Source organism: Hibiscus syriacus, unplaced genomic scaffold, assembly GCF_006381635.1.
Source record: "Hibiscus syriacus cultivar Baekdansim isolate YM2019G1 unplaced genomic scaffold, ASM638163v2 tig00111402_pilon, whole genome shotgun sequence".
Lineage (NCBI taxonomy): Eukaryota > Viridiplantae > Streptophyta > Magnoliopsida > Malvales > Malvaceae > Hibiscus > Hibiscus syriacus.
The window spans coordinates 8,272,560-8,295,487 of NW_024063082.1; the positions used below are offsets into that span (position 1 = coordinate 8,272,560).

A 22,928-nucleotide genomic window follows, 5' to 3' on the forward strand; every position below is an offset into this window, starting at 1 on the left:
TTTTTGAAATACTCGGAATCTCATTTTTTTTTAAAAAAATTGTCTTTTTACAAATCTCACACCTGGGAATTGTTAGAATCCAAATATCAGGCAAAGAAGAAAACGAATATTATGGTGGAGATACATGTAAGAATAAAGCTATTAAGAATAGGAATTAAGCCATAAAACTTTAGTTGAATGTTACATCATCATCATTAAAGGATCACAAATACTGAAATAGCAGCAATGGGAATCCAATTTACAATTATTTAAAGAAAACAAAAAACAACTAATTCTGCTCGTAACTTCTTTAAAACAAAAGACAAGGATTATCCTCAACCTGTTCTAACTGTTTTGTTGTAATAATAAATGGTGAAAATTGAAGTTTCCATTGTAAAACTCACCTCAAACTCTTCACCTTCACCACCTTTTCTTCTTTACGTTTCCTTCAACGTTCAATCACCAAAAATTCAAAAAAAAAATACCGATGTTATGTACCAACACCATTTTTCTTGTCTCTACTTCACGAGGGCTCAACAAAACCGATTTCAGTTTTGCTGAGCTACGAGTCTGCATTTGCTCGAGCCAAGCACCTAAAGCAGCATTATCAACCGGATCCACGTTCATGCTAGAACCCTCACCCGAGACTGATGCTGCTATTTTCTCTTTGATCTCAGTTGGAGATTCTTTCACAAGGGATCGAACCCATGATAAATCAGGTTCGCCTCCGTTACCGAGCTCAAAGGAGGATGACCTGCGATGCTTGCCTAACCCATCAGCATTGACAGCCCAGTCAGGCTTACCATTGGAGGATCCCCATTTTGCCTGCGAATTAACTGGGGAACCAACAATGGCAGCCGAGCCAGAGATGAGCTCCCTAGAGCTTAGGCTGCGAAAGTCTTGCAGTTTCTCCCGTTGAGCTAACATTGAAACTCGAGAGCTCATTGGTGAGATAGGTTCGACATTTAGAGGAGACACCCTACCAGATAGAGAAGCCTGCAAAGAGGCTGCTTAACATTTTTAGGAGAAAATTTTGTATTTATTGGTGATAGCATGTTTTGCTGTTGCTGAAATTGATTGAAAGACAAAGACTTATGGTTCGGAGAGAAAAGGGCAGCAGCCATAGGTTAATCAGAGTATCGAGGAGAGAAGCTCTCAGCTGAAAAGATATCATCGAGATTTGATGGGGTCAGGGTCTTCAATCTTCCAGATTGGTTAAAAGAACTTGAACTCGTCGATGGCTGAGTAAGGCCAGATAACTCATTCATAAGCTGATGTTGATGCACATCAAAATCAGACAGCAAGTTGAGGTCTTCCGCTTGAATGTCTCTCGCATTAAGAGAAGATCACAGGCGACTAGATTGAAGGTTGCTTCCCGGAAGATGCAGAGCTGGAACATTAGGTTGTGCCCAGCCAACATTAGAATTAGACATGCCATTCATAGAGGGAGACATGGGTGGAGTGAACGGTGACAGAGACATAACCGATACAGATGAAGGTGATCCGGGCAAGAGACTCAAGGCTGTAGCAAAATCCTTAGCTGTAGCACCGGAAGTACTAGATCGAGGAGATGGAACGGCAGAACCAGTGGAGACATAAAGAGGCCAGAGTTCCTCAGCCGTGTGAGCAAAGAAGCAGACTCTCCTCGCACAACTTGTACCATCCTTGCACAGCCGGGTCCGATACTGAGCAGGGTGTAGCCAGCATTCGAAAACACAATGAGCATATTCACACATTTCTCCAAGCCTACATGCCCCCATGCGAAAATCAGGGCAAGGAACACAACTGTAATGGAACTTCCTAGGATCCCTTCTTTGAGCGTTCTCTCCAGGGTGAACAAACGGGCACTCAGTCCAATCATGGGAGTAGGCACGTGAACAAGGCCGCACCTTGAATGAATACATTCGGAACTCATCAGTTGAATAGATGATATTCTTGATGTCTGGAAGAGATGGATCAATTGGGTATTCTTTCTTATCCGACGCCAAAGAAATAGGAGCATCACTTTTCCTCGACTTCATTGGGGAATCTGAACATTCCTGCAAAGGAGATAGAGGTAGGGAGTCAGAATTCTCAATGGCTAACACCTTTGAATTCCGATCAAAACCAGAACTCTCGGTTGCAAGGAGTTCCTCAAGAGTTAATTTCACATGTCGAAGCTTCGGAGGAACAACAATAACATCAACAGGAAGATGATCGTTCGCATCAACCATATTACATCAGCACCGGCCGCTAAAAGCAGCTTTACAACATCGATACATTAACAGCCCCAACTGAGGCAGCACACTGAAGAGCAGTGCTTTTGTCACTGCCGCACACACGATTAACATCAGCATCCGAAGATGAAAGGATCAGCTTAATAACATCAATGCTACCGTACGTGGATGCAACCATCAATGGAGTTCTCTCCTCGTTAACCATCTGTTTCGAGCCTGTTTGCCGAACATACCATAACCCAACCTCATCAACACAAAAGGATCATGCTCAATCCATCGTTTAAATCCTTCAACATCATTATTAGCAGCAAGCTCAAGCAAGCTTGCAAAGTTATCTTCTGTCACAACAGTCAAGTGATTCATATCTACACTAGGATGTCTGCTATCTTCGAACGAAAGCATTCAGCGTTATTGGAGATGGCTTCAGATTTAACCGCTTCAATCCACAGCACATGCTTTCATTTGATAAAAAACCGAGATTTTATTAAAAAAAAACTAGAATCAACATATGGAGAAAGATTAGTTTCATACATACATACATACATACATACATACATAATATATATATATGGTCAAATATTCCATAAGATATTTTGGAGAACAAAATAAATTGATAAACCCAAATGGGATTTACCCAGTAAAACAGAATATCAAATAGGACAAAGACGATTCTCTTCCATTTTCTTTCTTAACTTTCATTCGAGTTTTCCCCCGTAAAAGATCAAACGCATGAACTTTAGTAAAAACATTTTTTTTCGTTGAAGAAGAACATATTAACATTAAAATTTAAAGGAGATTGCAACAAATCTTTCAATGTTCATCAATATCAAACTAAAATCACTTTAAAATATGAAACAGTAAGAGCAGAAGCATATAAAAGATCGTAATGAGGAGAAATCAAAACAGAAATTTCCAGCTAAAGTAAACTTAAACTAAAACCCAAATAAAAAGCCTTACCAATTCAAAAATCCCTATATCTACCCGGAAATGAAGAACTGAGTCTTTCAGATATTTTTTCAAAATATGAAAAATAATCTCAATTAGAGTTCTGAGAAAATGAACAGCTTCCCATCTCCATTCCATATGTTACATTGTTACTTCTGCTTTTTGCCTTTTTCTTTCATTATTTAAAAAAATTGAAGAATTGTTTCTATTTTTTAGGATAAAATTAAAATGGACTTGTCGAAAGAGAAAATAAAATAAAAAAAAGATAAAATGGGAAACGACGTTGTTGCCCCTGTTGGTTGACCAATCAAATTGTCGCGCCACATTTCTAAAAAGGAAAGCATGTCATTAAAAAGTAAAAGAAAGGTTATTTTAGTCATTGGGATTTTCTTATGTTCGACGTGGCATTATTTTATTGGGTTCTGATGTTTTAACTAGGACAGGTCCCTTTGACAGACGACCTAAGTTTTGTGTAATATTCTTATTCGAAAAAATAAAAAATGGTTGTTCATTGTTATCATGTGTAATGGGGTAAAGGGGAGATAGATAGTCTGTCCCCAACACTAGGTTGAGAGTAGTTTCCGTAGAAGATCTCCGAATTATGAAATGTCCTCCGTAGAATTTAATCTTATAACCTCAAGATTAAGAACCTTGTATTCTACCAACTGAGCTGGATAATCATGTCTCTTATTCGAAAAATAAGTTTTGTGTAATAATTTAACAGTGCCCCTCTCAAATGCTTAGAAATTCGACTTAAATTCATCTTACATGACGGTTAAATTTTCGAAATAAAAGTATTTATCAGCTGCGGATAATACCAAGGAATGGATGGGTTGGCAGCTTTTCATTGGATAATGAAAAACAAGGAATTTCTGCTTTCCTTAAATACCCTTATTTGTGAGGGTTTTAGGGGATAATACAAACGGGGATAAAATTTAAGGAAAAAAACATGTGGAAAAAAAATTAATAACTTATCGTTATTCATTCGGTTTTCATTCTATTTTAATATAAAAAAATATGTTCTGTTTTTACTTCTTACTTTAGCATATTTTACGTATATTTATTTATTTAGTATGTTTTAACTCTTCTGTTGTAATATGTTTGATATGTTTTTCTTTTGCCTTATGACATGTTGTTCATTTACTTTTGTGGTAAATATGATATTGTGTAGAGATTATTACATTCTTCGTATCTCATTTATAATTGTTGGTAATATTTTAATAGTTCGATTTTCTTTTATGATTGTTTGTTAATATATTTATATCTATTTTACGATATAAGTTTGTTTTAGTTCGTTCATCACTCTTTCATCGCCTCAAAAACATCTAATTATATAGGGACAAATGAATATTATTGACGATTATTGGATACTATTGACGGCTACTGAATGATATGGTCATATTTAAAATAAGGTTTCGATTGTAATTGCATATTTGGTTATTTGTTTTAGGTTTTTGGTAGACTTAGTTCCTAAAATTCTCTCTTTGATTGATGGAATAGTTAAGTTGCATCTTCTTTTATTTCAATAAAATCTAGTATCATTTCACGTTTTAAAAAAATAAAACAGATGTCGTATATTTGCAAATAGCGCAACTCAACTCAACGAATTTGAATTTGTTTTATGTCATTGGATGCTTTAAACACGACAAAATCACCCAGATAGATGAGTGAAAAAAAAATTCACAAGAAGATCATTAAATTTTATTTTTTAAAATAATATTGAATTTATAGTCAAATAGAGAAAATGACACAAAAACGTTTGAAAAATCTGACGTCTTTTTTAAATAGACACCTGATAAGACTTGTATTCCTTGTGTCTTTTAGTGATCAAGTATTTTTCTCTAAGATTCACCTCATTTAAACAAAATAAAATCTACATCATCCCTTAAAAATAATATTTAATACACTATCCAAATATATATATATTTTTAAAAAAACTATTCAAATAGATTTGACCTTTAAACACATATGAGTTATCGCATTAATAAAGAAAAAAATTAAAACCCTAACGGTCATATCATTGCATTCCCCTAACATTAATTAAAAAAATTGTCATCCCGATTCTAATGTTCCTTCTTGATTAATTTAGATTACGTATCTAATTTTGGTGAGTGAGTCTCACATTAAAGATTTTATGCATACACAATAACTCGAATTCGATATTTTACTTAGATGATATCAAACTATTTACCACTTGTATCAGTTCTTGTTAGTACCATTAATTAAATATTTTAATTCAAATATTATTTTTCCAAAAACTATATTCTAATTCACTTAACTATAATATAACTATATAATATATTACTGTTTTTTATCCCAATCAAGTATTTTCACATATTTTATTCTCATTTGTATTATTAGGCTAACTGTTTCTGAACCCATACGATTCCGACACCTCATTGGTGGCAATTTTAGGGGAAAAGTTGGGAAAATGCCTTTTACTGGAACCGGTCGAGGGAGTGGAAAGGTGGGAGAGATGACTGGTTAGGTGAATAAAAGGAGGGCATGTAACCGGAGGTTCCGGTGAGCGAGAACTGGGATTTAAAAGAGGAATGAAGTTCACTTTAATTCTACAAAGGGCGGACTCCAAAGACCTAATCAAATCTGGTCAATTGTGGATTCAAAGCACAAATGAAATGAAAATCAAAACAAAAAAGGCGTGAAGCACCAGCACGGGGAAGAATTTTCAATGCATACTCTATTTAGTATTTTTCTCATATCAATGTATATGTTTACAATTTTTATAAAAATATAATTTAAAATTAATTAATAAATAAATTAAAAATTAAAAAATGATATATATATATATATATATATATTAAGAAAGTAAAAGTCATCTTAAGAGTAGAGATTAATATAAGTGAATTCAAGTAAAATTTAAGATATATATTACATTTAAAGTCTTACTTGAATAATTATGTATAATATTGATATTGTACATAACATTGATTTCAAAATAGTCTGTGATTGCATTTATTATTTCTTAATAAAATAGTTTATTTTTATTATTACTTTAAAATTTTAGACATTACTTGAAAATTTTGTTTTTATTAGTCACTTATTTAGTAGCAACTAAGAAAGGTTGATATGTCACGGCAAAGTTTTTTTCCCCGAATAAAAGCATAAGGTTTTAAATTTGTAATTGCAATAAAATATCATTTTTTATGAAGGGAACAGTTGTTAATCAATTCCAACGATCGTAAAGATATATTTGACTAAAAGATTAATATAGTTTAATTTCAGGTTGATATGATGATTAATAATGGTCAAAATATTATCTGATTAGTTTGAATTAAAGTAAAGATAGAGAATAAGATAAGAAATTTAGTGATCTTTTTATCCAAAAAAATTACTAAATAGTGGCGAAATGAGGCGATGATCTAAAAGAAACTATAAGTTAAAATTATTCGATATGAGATTATTAAACATCGAATCAACTTGAAATCAAAATACATGTTAATCTTCTAGCTAAATAAAGTCTTTCCTCTGTTAGGATTGACCAACAACCAATTAGTTCATCGAAAATTTATACTTTTACGACAACTATCAATTCAGAAAAGTATGACTTTTTTAGGAAGTAGACTTTAACGTGTCACATTAGTATTTCTTAACGATGGCTAATGACGGTGACCGTAATGGAAGCTGATCAAAATTTAGTGATTGTAATACAAGCTTTAAAAATTCATTGACCAAAGTGAAAGTATCCTAAAAAATCAGTGACTATAAGTTTAGTTTAGCCTTATAAAATTTTAAAATAATTTATGCTCACATACATGCACAGTTCTTTTTGTTTTGGATATTTGCTCAATAAAATACTTTATTATTGCATACGTGGACAACTATAAACCTCATTAGTAAATAGTTTAACTTACCCAAGAAAATAATTACTTATTATACACATCAGATAATTAATTAAAGAAAATATTTTGCAGCCGCCACATTGCACGAAAGAGACAAAGGAATCCCCGATTTGAATAAAACTAAAATTATTATAAATATATAATGTCAAAATTAACTCCTAACTAATTTCAGTGCCTCGCTGGAGTGGTTACGATTCTACTTTAGAGATGAATTTCAATTATAGTTCATCGTTATCTTTATGTTAGATTATGGCGACAGTTATAGTTGCACGCTATAATTGGTATTGCGCTATAGTTGCGCTACATATTATTTTAGCTGATTTTTCAAAAATTAAACCCGAAGACGCATTGGAGTCCAAACGACTTACATATAAATTTGAGGGAGACGCATTGGAGTCTAAGCGACTTACATATCAGGTAACATTATGATAAAACCGGTAAAATTTACCTGATATGTTGAAAGTATAGATATTTTTTATAAAAAAATATATCGATACTTTGTTGAAAGTTATGTAATTTATGTTTCAAAATTTTTTAATAGTGCTTCGTGTTTTCCACCTACAATATTAATTTAATAATTTCATTTACACAAAAAAATTATTTGATTGTTTTGATATTTTATAAAATATTATCTAGAATTTAAATTTAACAATTTTAACCAAAAATAATAATAAATATGTAATATCTATGTTTATTATTTTTAATTTAATTATAATATATACCGTAACATAAAAATAAACCATTAGACTTGTATAATTACTAAATCAATATCTTAAAACTCACTAAAAAATAACTTTAAATTAATTTTTTCCACATTGAAATAAATATGGACACTTATATATATATATCGATACTTACCGATAACTAAAGTTTATCGGTTACCAAATTTTTTAATAATTTTTCATATTTCTTACCTAAAATATTATTAATCTATCAACATAATAAATAACGCTAAATCAAATTTATTAAATATCTTTTAATATTTATGATAATATTATATATTAATCGCCTTTCCTAGCCTCACCTTGCAGCTTAAGAAATACCAAAAAATAATATATATATATATATATAAATCTAATTGAGATTCTTTTTTTCATTTTCTAAGATACATCTCAAAGAGAACCCAGGTCTTATTTTTCAGAGTAGATCTGTATAATCAATCCCCACCTTCATCGATTTGTTGAACTGGTAAGTTAGTTTGGGTTTTTAGTTTAATGTGATCTCATGCAATCGAATCTTTCTTTTGATTTCTCCAGAACCAGATCTTTTATCTACTTTTACTGTCAGTGATTTTTTTAATATTTCTTTCCAAGTTATTTTAGTTTGATTGTGCTGACTATTGAAAGACCCTTTATAAATTTTACTGATAATATATAATGAGAGTTTATTTTTATTTTGAATTTATTTCTGCTGATATTTATGCTTTTGATCTTTTTCACTATCTGGTTTGGCTGACATGTTGTTGATAAACATTGACTTGGGCGTTGCTGTTGTTTTCTTAGAATCCCGAGTGGGTTTATCTATTTATTTTGAGTTTTCGTTTTCGAATAATATCTTATGGAATATTTGATCATTTATATGAAACTAACCTTTCTCCGTGTATTGATTCTAATGGGTGCTTTTCTTTTAATCTCAGTTTGATATGATTCTTATCAAATGAAAGCATGTGCTGTGAATAGGAGCGGTTAAACCCGAAGCTGACTCCGATACCATCGAATACTTCTTTTGAAGATAGCAGACATCCTAGTGTAGATATGAATCACCTAACTGTAGTGACTGAAGATACTTTTGCAAGTCTGCTAGAGCTTGCTGCTAATAATGATGTTGAGGGCTTTAAACGATCGATTGAACATGATCCTTCCGGTGTTGACGAGGTTGGATTGTGGTATGGTCGTTGGAAAGGCTCGAAACAGATGGTTAATGAGGAGAGAACCCCGTTGATGGTTGCTTCTATGTATGGTAGCATCGATGTTATAAAGCTGATACTTTCCTCTTCGGATGCTGATGTTAACCGTGTGTGCGGCCATGACAAAAGGACTGCCCTTCATTGTGCTGCATCCGGTGGGTCTGTTAACGTTATCGACGTTGTGAAGCTTCTTTTAGCTTCCGGTGCTGATGTAAATATGGTGGACGCCAATGGTCATTTTCCTGTTGATGTTATTGTTGTTCCTCCCAAGCTTCGAGATGTGAAATTAACTCTTGAAGAACTCCTTGCAACCGAGAGTTCCAGTATTGATCTGAATTCAAGGGTGTCACCTGTTTCAAATTCCGACTTCCCTCCTCTATTGCCTTTGCAGGAAAATGGCTCTTTGTCATCTGGTTTGGATTCCCCGATGACGTCAGAGAAAAAAGGATACCCGATTGATCCATCTCTTCTCGATATCAAGAATAGCATCTATTCAACTGATGAGTTTCGGATGTATTCGTTCAAAGTGCGGCCTTGTTCACGTGCCTACTCCCATGATTGGACTGAGTGCCCATTTGTTCACCCCGGGGAGAATGCTCGAAGAAGGGATCCTAGGAAGTTCCATTACAGTTGTGTTCCTTGCCCTGATTTTCGCAAGGGGGCGTGTAGGCGCGGAGATATATGTGAATATGCCCATGGTGTTTTCGAATGCTGGCTACACCCTGCTCAGTATCGGAGCCGGTTGTGCAAGGATGGTACTAGTTGTGATAGGAGAGTCTGCTTCTTTGCCCATACTCCTGAGGAACTCCGACCTCTGTATGTCTCCACTGGTTCTGCTGTTCTATCTCCTCGATCAAGTATTTCTAGTGCCACAGCTATAGATTTAGCTGCTTCCATGAGTCTCTTGCCAGGATCACCTTCATCAGTATCGGCTATGTCTCCGTCACCATTCACACCACCCATGACTCCCTCCGTGAATGGCATATCTCATTCTAACGTTGGCTGGGCACAACCAAATGTTCCAGCCTTGCATCTTCCGGGAAGCAACCTTCAATCCAGTCGGCTGCGATCTTCTCTTCATGCGAGAGACATTCAAGATGAAATCTTCAACTTGCTCTCCGATTTTGATGTGCAGCAACATCAGCTGATGAATGAGTTATCTGGCCTTACTCAGCCATCGTTGAGTTCAAGTTCTTTTAACCGATCTGGTCGGATGAAGCCCCCGACCCCATCAAACCTTGATGATCTATTTTCTGCTGAGAGTTCCTCTCCGCGGTACTCTGATCAAGCATTGGCTGCTGCTGTTTTCTCCCCAACCCACAAGTCTGCTGTTCTTAATCAATTTCAGCAGCAGCAAAACATGCCATCACCAATAAATACAAACTTTTCTCCCAAAAGTATAGAGCGTCCTCTCTTGCAGGCTTCTCCATCCGGTAGAATGTTTCCTCGAAACGTTGAACCTATCTCACCGATGAGCTCTAGGGTTTCAATGTTAGCTCAACAGGAGAAGCTGCAAGAATTTCGCAGCCTAAGCTCTAGGGACCTCCTCTCTGGCTCGGCTGCTATTTTGGTTCCCCGGTTAATTCACTGTCAAAATGGGGATCCTCCAATGGGAAGCCGGACTGGGCTGTCAATGCTGATGGGTTAAGCAAGCATCGTAGGTCGTCCTCGTTTGAGCTCGGTAACGGAGACGAGCCTGATTTATCATGGGTTCAATCCCTTGTCAAAGAATCTCCAACTGAAATCAAAGAGAAATAGCAGCATCGGTCTCGGGTGAGGGTTCTAGCATGAACTTGGATCCGGTTGATAATGCTGCATTGGGCGCATGGCTCGAGCAAATGCAGCTCGATCAACTTGTGGCTCAGCAGAACTGAAACCGAATTCGCTGAGCCCACCTGAGGTATAGACAACAAAAAATGGGTTTTGGTAAATAACATTCCAATTCTTTTTTGTTCGGACAGGTAAAGAGGAAGAGAAGGTGAAGGGAGAGATTGAGGTGAGTTTTACATTGGAAACTTCAGTTCTCACCATTTATTATTATTATTACAACAAAACAGTTGGAACAAGTTGAGGATAATCCCGGTCTTATGCTTTAAAGAAACTATGGCCAGGTTTAGTTGTTTTTTGTTTTTTGTTTTCTTCAAAATGTAAGGATCCTATGATGATGATGATGATGAATATGTAACATTCAACTAAAGTTTTATTGCTTAATTCCTATTTCAAATATCTTCATTGTTCTTTGAAAAAGTTCAAAAGCTTTTTTTTTTCAAGTTTTAGATCAAACTCGCATACATTATGCTTATGCTATTCAAACCCGAGTCATTAAGGAAGAACAAATTCGTTTAACCATTGGAACGACGTAAGTTAAAAAAGAGCTAAAATGAAAATTAACCGCAGGTGATCGGAGCCATCACTAGCAGTGGAAAGAGGTTGAGAGAGTTAATGGGTTAAATTAATAGTCTAAAGTTTGAGGGTCAAATTAGGAAAAAAATTACTGTTTTTAATGAGATATATTATCAAACTAACAAGAGTTGATGGTTCAAAGTGTAATGAATCGACAATGTAAAATGTAATGAATGGATAATGAAACGATCAAACTTATTAAATTTAAATCGGTGACCAATAAAAATAAAAGGGACTAATAATACTATTTACCCTTTAGATATTTATCATTTTATACATTGTTTTTATTATTATTAAACCTTCAATTTTTTATTAATTGCTTTACAACTTGAATGCATTCGATTTCAACCTGTTTCGATTAATTCATGAAATTCTCTTAATTTAAGAAACAAATAAAAGTTTTATTCGAGGTTATTACATGTATATATGTCGGTCGCATATTTATCGGATGTTTTAGATTGTATTTGGTGATATATTTAATGCTAATATAAAATTATTTGTTTGACATGCAACGATAATTAAGAGTTTACAAAATTCAATTAAAAAAATGCTTTTTCTCTCAAAATTTTAGTTATTTAAGTTAAATTATTTAATCAATTCGAATTTTAAGTTTGAGTAAATTAGAACTTTTAATGTTTGAATAACTAAAAAATATAAAATTAAAACAATGTTTTGATTGTTTACGAGTTGAAGGGTTTCCCCATAATAAATTTGAATTAATCGTCAATTACTGATGACTGAACCAAAAATATCCATAATTTGCAAGTGGGAAAAAAGTATAGAAAATATCATTATTCCTCGTTCCCTGCAAAAGAGAGTACTAAAAATGGAAAAAATACACCTCTATCATATTAAAGAATAATAATATGCAACAATGAAGCTATTGGGAATAAGAATTAAGCAAGAAACCTTAGTAGAATGTGGCATCATCAAAGGATCATAAATACCGAAATAGCAGCAATAATCTAATTAAGTAATATTTGAAAAAGAAAAAGAAAACACCTAAACCTGCTAATAATTTCTTTAAGACATAAGAGATGATTATCCCTCAACCTGTTCTAACTGTTTTGTTGTAATAATAAATGGGGAAAATTGAAGTTTCCACTGTAAAACTGACCTCGATCTCTTTGCCTTCCCATTCTCATCTTCTTTTACCTTTCCTTCAACATTCAATAACCACCAAAACCCGAATATCCGAAAAAAATACGAATGTTATTTACCAAAACCCATTTTTTGTTGTCTCTACCTCATATGAGGGCTCGACGAAACCGGTTTCAGTTTTGCTGCGCCACAAGTTGATCGAGTTGCATTTGCTCAAGCCAAGCACCCAATGCAGCATTATCGACCGGATCCGAGTTCATGCTACAACCCTCACCCGAGAACGGTGCTTCCATTTTCTCTTTGATTTCAGTGGGAGATTCTTTTACGAGGGATTGAACCCATGATAAGTCGGGCCCATCTCCGTTACCGAGCTCAAACGAGGAGGACCTGCGATGCTTGCCAAACCCTTCAGCATTGACAGCCCAATCCGGCTTCCCGTTGGAGGGTCCCCATTTCGACCATGAATTAACTGGGGGGAACCAACAATGGCAGCGGAGCCAGAGCCAAGCTCCCTAGAGCTTAGGCTGCGAAATTGTTGCTGTTTCTCCCGTTGAGCTAACATTGAAACCCGAGAGCTCATCGGGGAGATAGTTTCAACATTTCGAGGAGACATCCTACCAGTTAGGGAAGCCTGCAAGTGAGGATGCTCAATATTCTTAGGAGAAAAATTCGTACTTATAGGTGACAGCATGTTTTGCTGTTGCTGAAATTGATTAAGGACAGTAGACTTGTGAGTCGGAGAGAAAACGCCAGCAGCCATCGATTGATCTGAGTACTGTGGAGACGAGCTCTCAGAAGAAAAGAGATCATCGAGGTTTGATGGGGTCAGGGTCTTCATTCGACCAGATCGGTTAAAAGAATTAGAACTCATTAGCTGATGGTGCTGCACATCAAAATCAGGCAGCAACAAGTTGAAGTCTTCGGCTTGAATGTCTCTTGCATTAAGAGAAGATCGCAGCCGACTAGATTGAAGGTTGCTTCCAGGAAGATACAGGGCCGGAACATTAGGTTGTGGCCAGCCAACATTAGAATGAGACATGCCGTTCATGGAGGGAGACATGGGTGGAGTGAACGGTGATGGAGACAGTACTGATACAGATGAAGGTGATCCAGGCAGGAGGCTCATGGCAGCAGCAAAATCAATTGCTGTAGCACAGGAAGAACTTGATCGAGGAGAAGGAACACCAGAACCAGTGGAGACGTACAGAGGTCGGAGTTCCTCGGGCGTATGAGCAAAGAAGCAGACTCTCCTAGCACAACTAGTACCATCCTTGCACAACCGAGTCCGATACTGAGCAGGATGCAGCCAGCATTCGAAAACACCATGAGCATATTCGCACATATCTCCTCGCCGACAAGCCCCCTTGCGAAAATCAGGGCAAGGAACACAACTGTAATGGAACTTCCGAGGATCCCTTCTTCGAGCGTTCTCCCCAGGGTGAACAAACGGGCACTCGGTCCAATCATGGGAGTAGGCACGCGAACAGGGCCGCACCTTGAAGGAATACATCCGAAATTCATCCGCTGAATAGATGCTGTTCTTGATGTCTGGAAGAGATGGATCAATCGGATATTCTTTCTTCTCTGTTGCCGAAGAAGTAGAAGCATCAATTGGCCTCAACTTGGTCGGGGAATCTGAACCAGATGACAATGACCCATTTTCCTGCAAACGCAATAGAGGAGGGGAGTCGGAATTTGCTATGGCCGACACCCTTGAATTCGAATTGAAACTGGAATTCTCAGTCAGAAGGAGTTCTTCAAGAGTAAATTTCACATCTTGAAGCTTTGGAGGAACAACAATAACATCAACAGGAAAATTACCATTGGCATCAACCATATTTACATCGGCCCCGGCAGCTAAAAGCAGCTTCACAACTTCGATAACATTAGCAGCCCCACCAGATGCAGCGCAATGAAGGGCAGTGCTTTTGTCACTGCCATACACACGGTTAACATCGGCGTCCGATGACGAAAGGATCAGCCTAATAACTTCGATGCTACCGAACATAGAAGCAACCATCAAAGGAGTTCTCTCCTCATTAACCATCTGCTTCGAGCCCTTCCGACGACCATACCACAATCCAACCTCATCAACACCGGAAGGATCATGCTCGATGGATCGTTTAAAGCCCTCAACATCATTATTAGCAGCAAGCTCAAGCAAACTTGCAAAAGTATCTTCAGTCACTACAGTTAAGTGATTCATATCTGCACTATGATGTCTGCTATCATCAACAGAAGTATTCAATGTTATCGGAGGCTTCGCGTTTAACCGCTCCCATCCACAGCACATGCTTTCATTTGTTAAGAATCCAACTGATATTAAAAAAAAGAAAAGCATCCATTAGAATCAACATCCGGAGACAAGGTTAATTCCATATATATGATCATATTCCATAAGATATATTCGAGAAAAAACAAAAAAAATTAGAACATAATAAATCCACTTGGCATTCTCTAAGATATTAGCAAGAACATATGAACCAAAACAACTTGTGAAAAATTATAGATTTAGAACAAAAGTAAAATTAACAGTAAGGCATAAACATCAGTCAAAATTAAAATTTAAAAAGGTTCTTGCAACAGATGTTTCAATAGTCGTAACAAGCAAACTAAAATAGCTTTAAAAATAAAATATAAAATATCACTGACAGTAGAAGAAGTACATAAGAGATCTGATTCTGTAGAAATCAAATTTAAAAAACAGCTAAAAGGGAAAGTTAAAGCAGAAATAAGATTCATTGCATGTGATCAAACCACTCATTACACACCATAGATATATCAAAAACAAAGTTTCATTCTAAGTAAAAGAGAGCCTTACCTGTTCAAAAATCCATCTTAGTTCCAAGAACTACACAGATCTACTCTGAAAAAGAAGAACCGCTTCTTCTTCGATATATATCTTCAGAAATTAATTAAATATTAAAAAAATAGTCTTAATTAGATTTATATATTTTGGGGTGTTTTTTAATTAAAGCTAGAAGGTGAGAGAGTTCTGCAAACATAAAGAGCTTCCCATATAAGAAAAAATATATATAACTAATAGAAAAAATAAAATACAAAATGAAATGTCGATATACCCTCTGTCTGTTGACCAATTAAATTGTAACGTCCTACTTTTTTCTCCGTCACTAAAAATTAAAGGTAAGGATATTTTCGTCAACAAACAAAACACGGGATTTCTTGCTCCCACGTGGCATAAATTCATTTGTTCTTGATATTTTTAACTAGGACAAGGCCTTTGACAGACAACCTAAGTTTGTGTAATAAATTTAATTAGGTCAAATTGCTTTGAAATTCAACCTAAATTCACCTTTTACATTATATTTACATGACTGTTAAATTTACCAAAGAAGTATCCATCAACAGCAAACTTTCTTACGGAGAATACGAAGGAAAGGCTGACCTGGCAGGCTTTCATTGGATTTTGAGACGTGAGGAAAATTGTTTTCCTTAAATACCCTTGATATTTTGCTAACTTATTCATGATTCATTGGTGTCCATGGCCAGGCTTATTGGATTGAGTCCCGATTTTAAAAATATTTTCAAATCCAGATGGACCAGGTCCGATTCATTTTTTTTTATTTATATTTAATTGGTAACGAATTATAAAAATATATTTTTATGCGAATATATATATATATATGAATATAATTAAATTTTTAAAAATATATATTTAAATTATATTTTGAGTTGTACCTATAAGTTTTAAACTTTTATTCATATTTAGAAAAATGTATGAAATATTTATTTTTAAAATTCTTACTATATATATATATATGTCGGATTTTGCTTCAAGCAATATAAGTGATTAAGAGATGATTGTTATCTTTTGAAGCCTCAAATTCGAGTTGACATTTACGAGGGTGTTTGGGTATTTATTGTCATATGGTTAAGAGTCTTTTGAAGAAATAATACCTTATAATTACTCTAAACTAAAAATAAAAAGAAATTAAAATATAATTTAAATGTGAGTTTACAAATATTTAAAATAAATTTTTACATAATATCTAAATATAAATAATAATTTCATACACATATAAAGTCATATCCATGATTTCTTTATTGCCGATGATAAATCTAAATTTTATCTTTATCTTTGTCGTATCATTTCAAAAATTTATATTCATCTTTATTTAATTGAGTATAAAATGATGGATCTCCATAAAACTCGCTTCACGTACATCTCTATTAAGCGAAAAACTACTAATAATACTATATTACATGATTATTTTTATAATTTACTTTTATAAATCATTGTATGTCGCTATGTTTATTGTTTTAAGCTTCACCAAGTACAAAAAACAATAACATATTTTAAACTATATATTTTCTAAAATATCAATAGTTAACTTTCATACGAGGCTTAACAAACCTTGAAAATTATATTTAATAAGTATATGAGTAAAATGGATTAAATATTTAATAAAAATAATAATCTGTATATTTGTATAATGATAGCCACAAACTCTAAAATAATTTATTTAAAATCTCCTTAGATTTGTGATTTGTCCTTAAAAGTATATTCTACAAGTTTTGGAAAATGGAATTACCCATCTACCCTCAAAGGCCTATAGTGTGTGTGTACTTTATTTAGGTTTTTTAGGTTTATGCTAGAAGAATTTCCATTAGAAGAATTTCCATTATTGTGTTTAAAGGAAATATTTCAATTGTTCAAATATTAGCAGTCTAAAATTAGAGGAAAAAAGAAGGCTAAAAACTGTGTAAATTCTCCAATCCAATTTTTTGTATTAAGCTAAAGTGTTTATAAAATAGTTTATGTTCTAAATATTATTAACCATTTGACAATGAACGCTCAATCACTCTTGCAGTCTCTGGTGATCAAACAATTATCTTTAAGAACAAAAACAATTACCTTTACCACTGAGATCTGAGATAAGTTGGGTTGTGCATCTCCAATCCACTTTTAATAATAAACTAAATAATTAATTAAAATTCTTAACTAATGCTACTAGTATAAAATAATCACTATAATATTTTTATTTCAATAAATAATAATTTAAATGTAAAAAATATTAAAAAAACGAGTTAATGGAATTCAATAAAGACTTCCAAAACAAGGTAACCTAATTTTAACTAATTAAGGCACTAAACAATTGTTTTAGTTAATAATTAAAAAAACAAAATTGGGAGCAAGTCACTGTCCATCATCATATTTCATTTTCAAAGCTCCTATGAAATGGACGTGGAAGGAGCATTGGTTCTAATTTTGACAAGTAGAAAGCAACTTTGCATGTATTATATGCAATAAAGATAAGAACAGATGGTCCCCAATTTTGGAGATTTGGGCATGTAAGGACGAGATTGCACCCTTTTTCAACTTTTATTTCACCTTTTGTTTTTTTGGACCGACTCTTAAGGTTTTGTTAAATCAATTACAAAGGGAAGTCCAGTTTGACAACGAGGTTTTTGTTTTCATTTTATTTTGGAATCGGGTTTGTGAAATTGTGTATGTGAACTGTATTTCCCTTTTTTTTTTATATTATATAAATATGAATACGTTACGAACTATCAAGTGAGTTCAGAGATAAAAAGAAATGATGTTCTTTCTAAAAAAATTAAGTTCGAATAATTGTATCTACAGGATTTGTATGTGTTGTCAATAACTAAAAAATATTTTGAACAAATAATATTTTATAATCACACAAGGCTATTCAAAATAATATCAATATGTTAAGATTATTTAGGGGATGAGATTATTATACGAACCTTTATATTCTAGTAGAGTAAAAAAATGTAAGTAAACTATGTTTATATATCATTGAACTAAAAATTGAGATTATTTTTGTTATAAACTTTTAATTTGGTTCAATGTAAGAATCAAATCGTTAAAACTCAAACAATGCACTGATGTGGATAAATTCTTTTCGTTACTGGATATGAGTTTATTTACCCGCACAAATCATCAAAATATAAAAACGAGAGAAGAAGGTTTGATAGTTATGTCGTATTCAAATCAACAGTGCAGAAGCCTTCGCATCATTAGTCCACCTACTTTGAATCAAAGTCCTGGGTAAATATGTGTAGTCCAATTGCTTCAAAATGTGAAGTTGATGGCGTCACGGAAGTCCAACGGTCTCGAATTTTTTGCAGGAGCAAATTAGAGTTTTCGTACGAGAATCAAAACTAATTTCAAATTTCCTATTTTTTTCTGCGTACTTTGACAAAATATAATGTTGACATTCATCTGATAAGGACTTAATCTCTGCCTCAATCCGGTACAATGTCTCCCGTATAAGTTCATCTTGGAACACACGAAAAGATTCGCGGGTAAAAATCGCAGCGGCATGGCTTTCAAGGTCGACCAGTTTTGTGATCTGGAAGGGCTTCGTATGGGAACTTAAGTAATCCGCTTTTCGTTCATACGCATTCTACTAATTCCATCTTCAATTGCACGAACAACATCTAAATATGTCTTCTTGTGTTTCAGTGCAATAGCTAGTGAAGCATTCATAGACTCGCACCTTTGTGTTGAGCGAATATTGGCAAAGAAATGACCGGTTAGATATGCTTGTGCCCATAAGTGTCGTGTATTTCCCTTCTCAATCACCCATGGATATTTTTGGACGTTGAATTCTGAAACAACCGAACGCCATTGAATATCAAATTCCTTGGTTGTCCACCAGGAGGCCATGCATTTTGAGAATGCTGCTGTAAACTTTGGGTCACCAATGTTAGCTTGTGCATTGCGAGAAAGATGCCAAGAACATAATATGTGCTTAGCATAAGGGATAACAGATTTGATAGCCCTCTGCATTGCCCTATCCCCATCGGTTACAACGGAAATAGGTGATTTATTCATCATGGCTTCTAAAAAATTCTGTAGCACCCACTCGAAAGATTGAGACGTCTCGTCAGCGATTATGGCAGTGGCAAACACAATTGTGTTATGGTGATGATTGACACCAACAATAGGCATAATTGGTCGACCATACAAATTATGTTTGTACGTTGTGTAGAACGCAATTACATCACCGAAGCATGTATAATCCGATCTCGATGTAGAATCCGACCAAATAAGATTATACAATGCCCCCGATTCGTCTACCGAGTATGTCATAAAAAACTCGGGATCATCATGTTTCTTATAATCAAAGTAGGCAATAAGCGCATTCACATCCCCATCGACGATTTCCTTTGCTTTACCTCTTTGAAGTGCATTGTAGAGGTCTTTATGTGTAAATCCAACATTATGATAGCCCCCTGCCTGCTGCGTTGAATAGTTCATTACTTGTGACGTGCCAACACCGACCTCTTTCAATGTTGTTGCCTCATCGATATCAGCCTTACTTACAGCTCTATTAGAACACATAAATGGTGTCATAGCATGTGTGCACAATGCATGATTATGTTTCTGATCAGACTTACTTATAACCCACTGATCGTTTGTATTTGTTGTTGTAACTACGACTCTAGCCTTACATTATGTTCTTGTGACTGGCGTATGAGCACGTTGACGATCAACAATATTGACTTTTGATACTCGAAACCCTTCTTTGGAACAACAAAATTCTTGTGTATTCACATTCCCTTCCACGTCAAGCCGTGTTGTTCCCTTACGTGCACTAAACCCATGTTCTCGTGCGAATCCCTTGTAAAAGTGCCAAGCTTGATCACGTGAACAAAAGAGCTGACCAACCAATCTGTCAGATTCATCAACATTATGTACTTCATGGCATTCCTCGGTTGGCTTAACATTGTCTACATCAATATTATCCATGGCAAAAATTTTGTTGTGCAAGTTCAGTGCTCCAGGAGTTGATGGAGATGTAAGCAAAGGTTCATTTTGAACATGTTTCAGTCGTGCTGCTTTCAATAGGATGTGGCATTGGTAGTGGTAGTTAAAGGGTGGGTACAATATTAAATTCGCAGTACATATTTAGGTATGTACAATAACTACAGGTATATATTATCATTAAATTTAGGTATGTACAATAACTACATATTTAGGTATGTTTGTTAACTACATATTTAGGTATATACATCTTTTGAGTGAGTTTTAAGATATTAATTTAGTAATTATAGGCGTCTAATGATTTATTTTTTACGTTACGGTATATATTATTATTAAATTAAAAACAATAAACATATATTACATATTTATTATTATCTTTGGTTAATGTTGTTAAATTTAAATTCTAAATATTATTTTATAAAATATCAAAACAATCAAATAATTTTTTGTGTAAATGAAATTATTAAATTAATATTGTAGGTGGAAAACATGAAACACTGTTAAAAAATTGAAACATAAATTACATAACTTTAAAAAAAGTATCAATCTTTTTTATAAAAGTATGGACACTTTCAATATAATAGGTAAAAATATGATGTAATAGGTAGCGCTTATATATGTAATAGGTATCGTTTATATAATGTAATAGGTAGTGATTATATTGTAAAGTATCTATCCTTTTTATAAAAGTGTCCATACTTTTTTCACTGTGGAAAACATTAATTTAAGGTTATCTTTTGAGTGAGTTTTAAGATATTAATTTAGTAATTATAGGCGTCTAATGATTTATTTTTTACGTTACGATATATATTATTAAATTAAAATTCTAAATATTATTTTATAAAATATCAAAACAATCAAATAATTTTTTGTGCAAATGAAATTATTAAATCAAATAATTCAAATTGAAAATTAAATAACAAATCAATTAAACATTGTTGTGGGTACATTATTTGAACATTGTTATGGGTACATTATTTGGAAAAATAATGTTCCGGACTTTGTTAGAAATAACTCTTTTTCATTGGATTAATTTCGTTTTTGTGGGTACATTATTTGAACATTGTTATATATAAATTTGTTGTGTATGTATGTTTTGGTTTGATTATATTGTATGTATATTTTCATTCAGTTGAGATGGGTTATGTATAACAAAACAATCTATCTCTTCCATGTGAGTACTTTATTCCAACCATGTGACAAGTGTGACAACTCTATCAACTCATAACTCAGCTTTGAACTCAATCAATATTGTCTTTTAGCTTGATGGTTCATAAAGCATGTTACTTGAACAGTATGAATCAATTATGCAATTTTCATGTTCAATTTAACACTGCATTTCAAATTCATTTCATATGTAATTGGAGTTTGAATTTAAATTTCAATTTGAGTTTGAATTTCAATATATATTTCGGCTCCACTATAAATATTAGCCCAAGCCAATATGCATGTTATCATTGATTATTCCTAATCTTCATTGTTTTTTTCCAACATTTAAACGCGAGGGAAATCCCGACTATTGTATTTTTTGGTCAACTTTAAAGCGTCAGAAACGTTTCGGGCGTATGACCCGGGTGGTATACAAGAAATGTAACAAATAGCAACTAAAATCATAAGTCCGAAATGCTTCTGAGTACCACCCAAATCATAAGTCCGAAATACTTCCGATGCTCATCAAAATCCAAAGCTCATATGGTGCCAAACAAAAGGAAATCAAAATCCAAATCTCATATGATGCCAAGCAAAAGGAAATCAAAATCTACAACTTGAGTTTGAACATTGGTATGATATGTTCAGTTGTTATCATGTTGGGATTTTCTCGTTTTTGATTGCTTGGATAGTTGTTCTCTTGCTTCTTCAAGTGTCCTTAGCTTGTAATTTATAGCTTGGAATGTGTTTGATGTTGTATATATTATTATTAAATTAAAAAAAATAAACATATATTACATATTTATTATTATCTTTGGTTAATGTTGTTAAATTTAAATTCTAAATATTATTTTATAAAATATCAAAACAATTAAATAATTTTTTGTGCAAATGAAATTATTAAATTAATATTGTAGGTGGAAAACATGAAACACTGTTAAAAAAATTGAAACATAAATTACATAACTTTAAAAGAAGTATCGATCATTTTTATAAAAAGTATGGACACTTTCAATATAATAGGTAAAAATATGATGTAATAGGTAGCGCTTATATAATGTAATAGGTATTGTTTATATAATGTAATAGGTAGTGGTTATATTGTAAAGTATCTATCCTTTTTATAAAAGTATCTATACTTTTTTCACTGTGGAAAATATTAATTTAAGGTTATCTTTTGAGTGAGTTTTAAGATATTAATTTAGTAATTATAGGCGTCTAATGATTTATTTTTTACGTTACGATATATATTATTAAATTAAAAATTCTAAATAATATTTTATAAAATATCAAAACAATAAAATAATTTTTTGTGCAAATGAAATTATTAAATTAATATTGTAGGTGGAAAACATGAAACACTATTAAAAAAAATTGAAACATAAATTACATAACTTTAAAAGAAGTATCGATCATTTTTATAAAAGTATGGACACTTTCAATATAATAGGTAAAATATGATGTAATAGGTAGCGCTTATATAATGTAATAGGTAGCGTTTATATAATGTAATAGGTAGTGGTTATATTGTAAAGTATCTATCCTTTTTATAAAAATGTCCATACTTTTTTCACTGTGGAAAACATTAATTTAAGGTTATCTTTTGAGTGAGT

At 33.4% G+C, this 22,928-nt stretch overlaps 1 long non-coding RNA gene and 3 pseudogenes across 1 annotated transcript; 1 reads left to right on the forward strand and 3 right to left on the reverse strand.

Annotated features, from left to right (window-relative positions):
- Nucleotides 1-527: 527 nt before the first annotated feature.
- On the reverse strand, nucleotides 528-2,649 carry LOC120161411 (annotated as a pseudogene).
- A 424-nt stretch (nucleotides 2,650-3,073) lies between these two features.
- On the reverse strand, nucleotides 3,074-16,606 carry LOC120161415. Its single transcript, XR_005519483.1, has 3 exons — nucleotides 16,595-16,606; nucleotides 11,546-11,553; nucleotides 3,074-3,230 (listed from the first exon to the last, which is right to left on the reverse strand). It is a non-coding gene; the product is annotated as an uncharacterized LOC120161415 (long non-coding RNA).
- On the forward strand, nucleotides 8,665-11,132 carry LOC120161413 (annotated as a pseudogene).
- LOC120161412 lies at nucleotides 12,234-15,307 on the reverse strand (annotated as a pseudogene).
- Nucleotides 16,607-22,928: the final 6,322 nt, after the last annotated feature.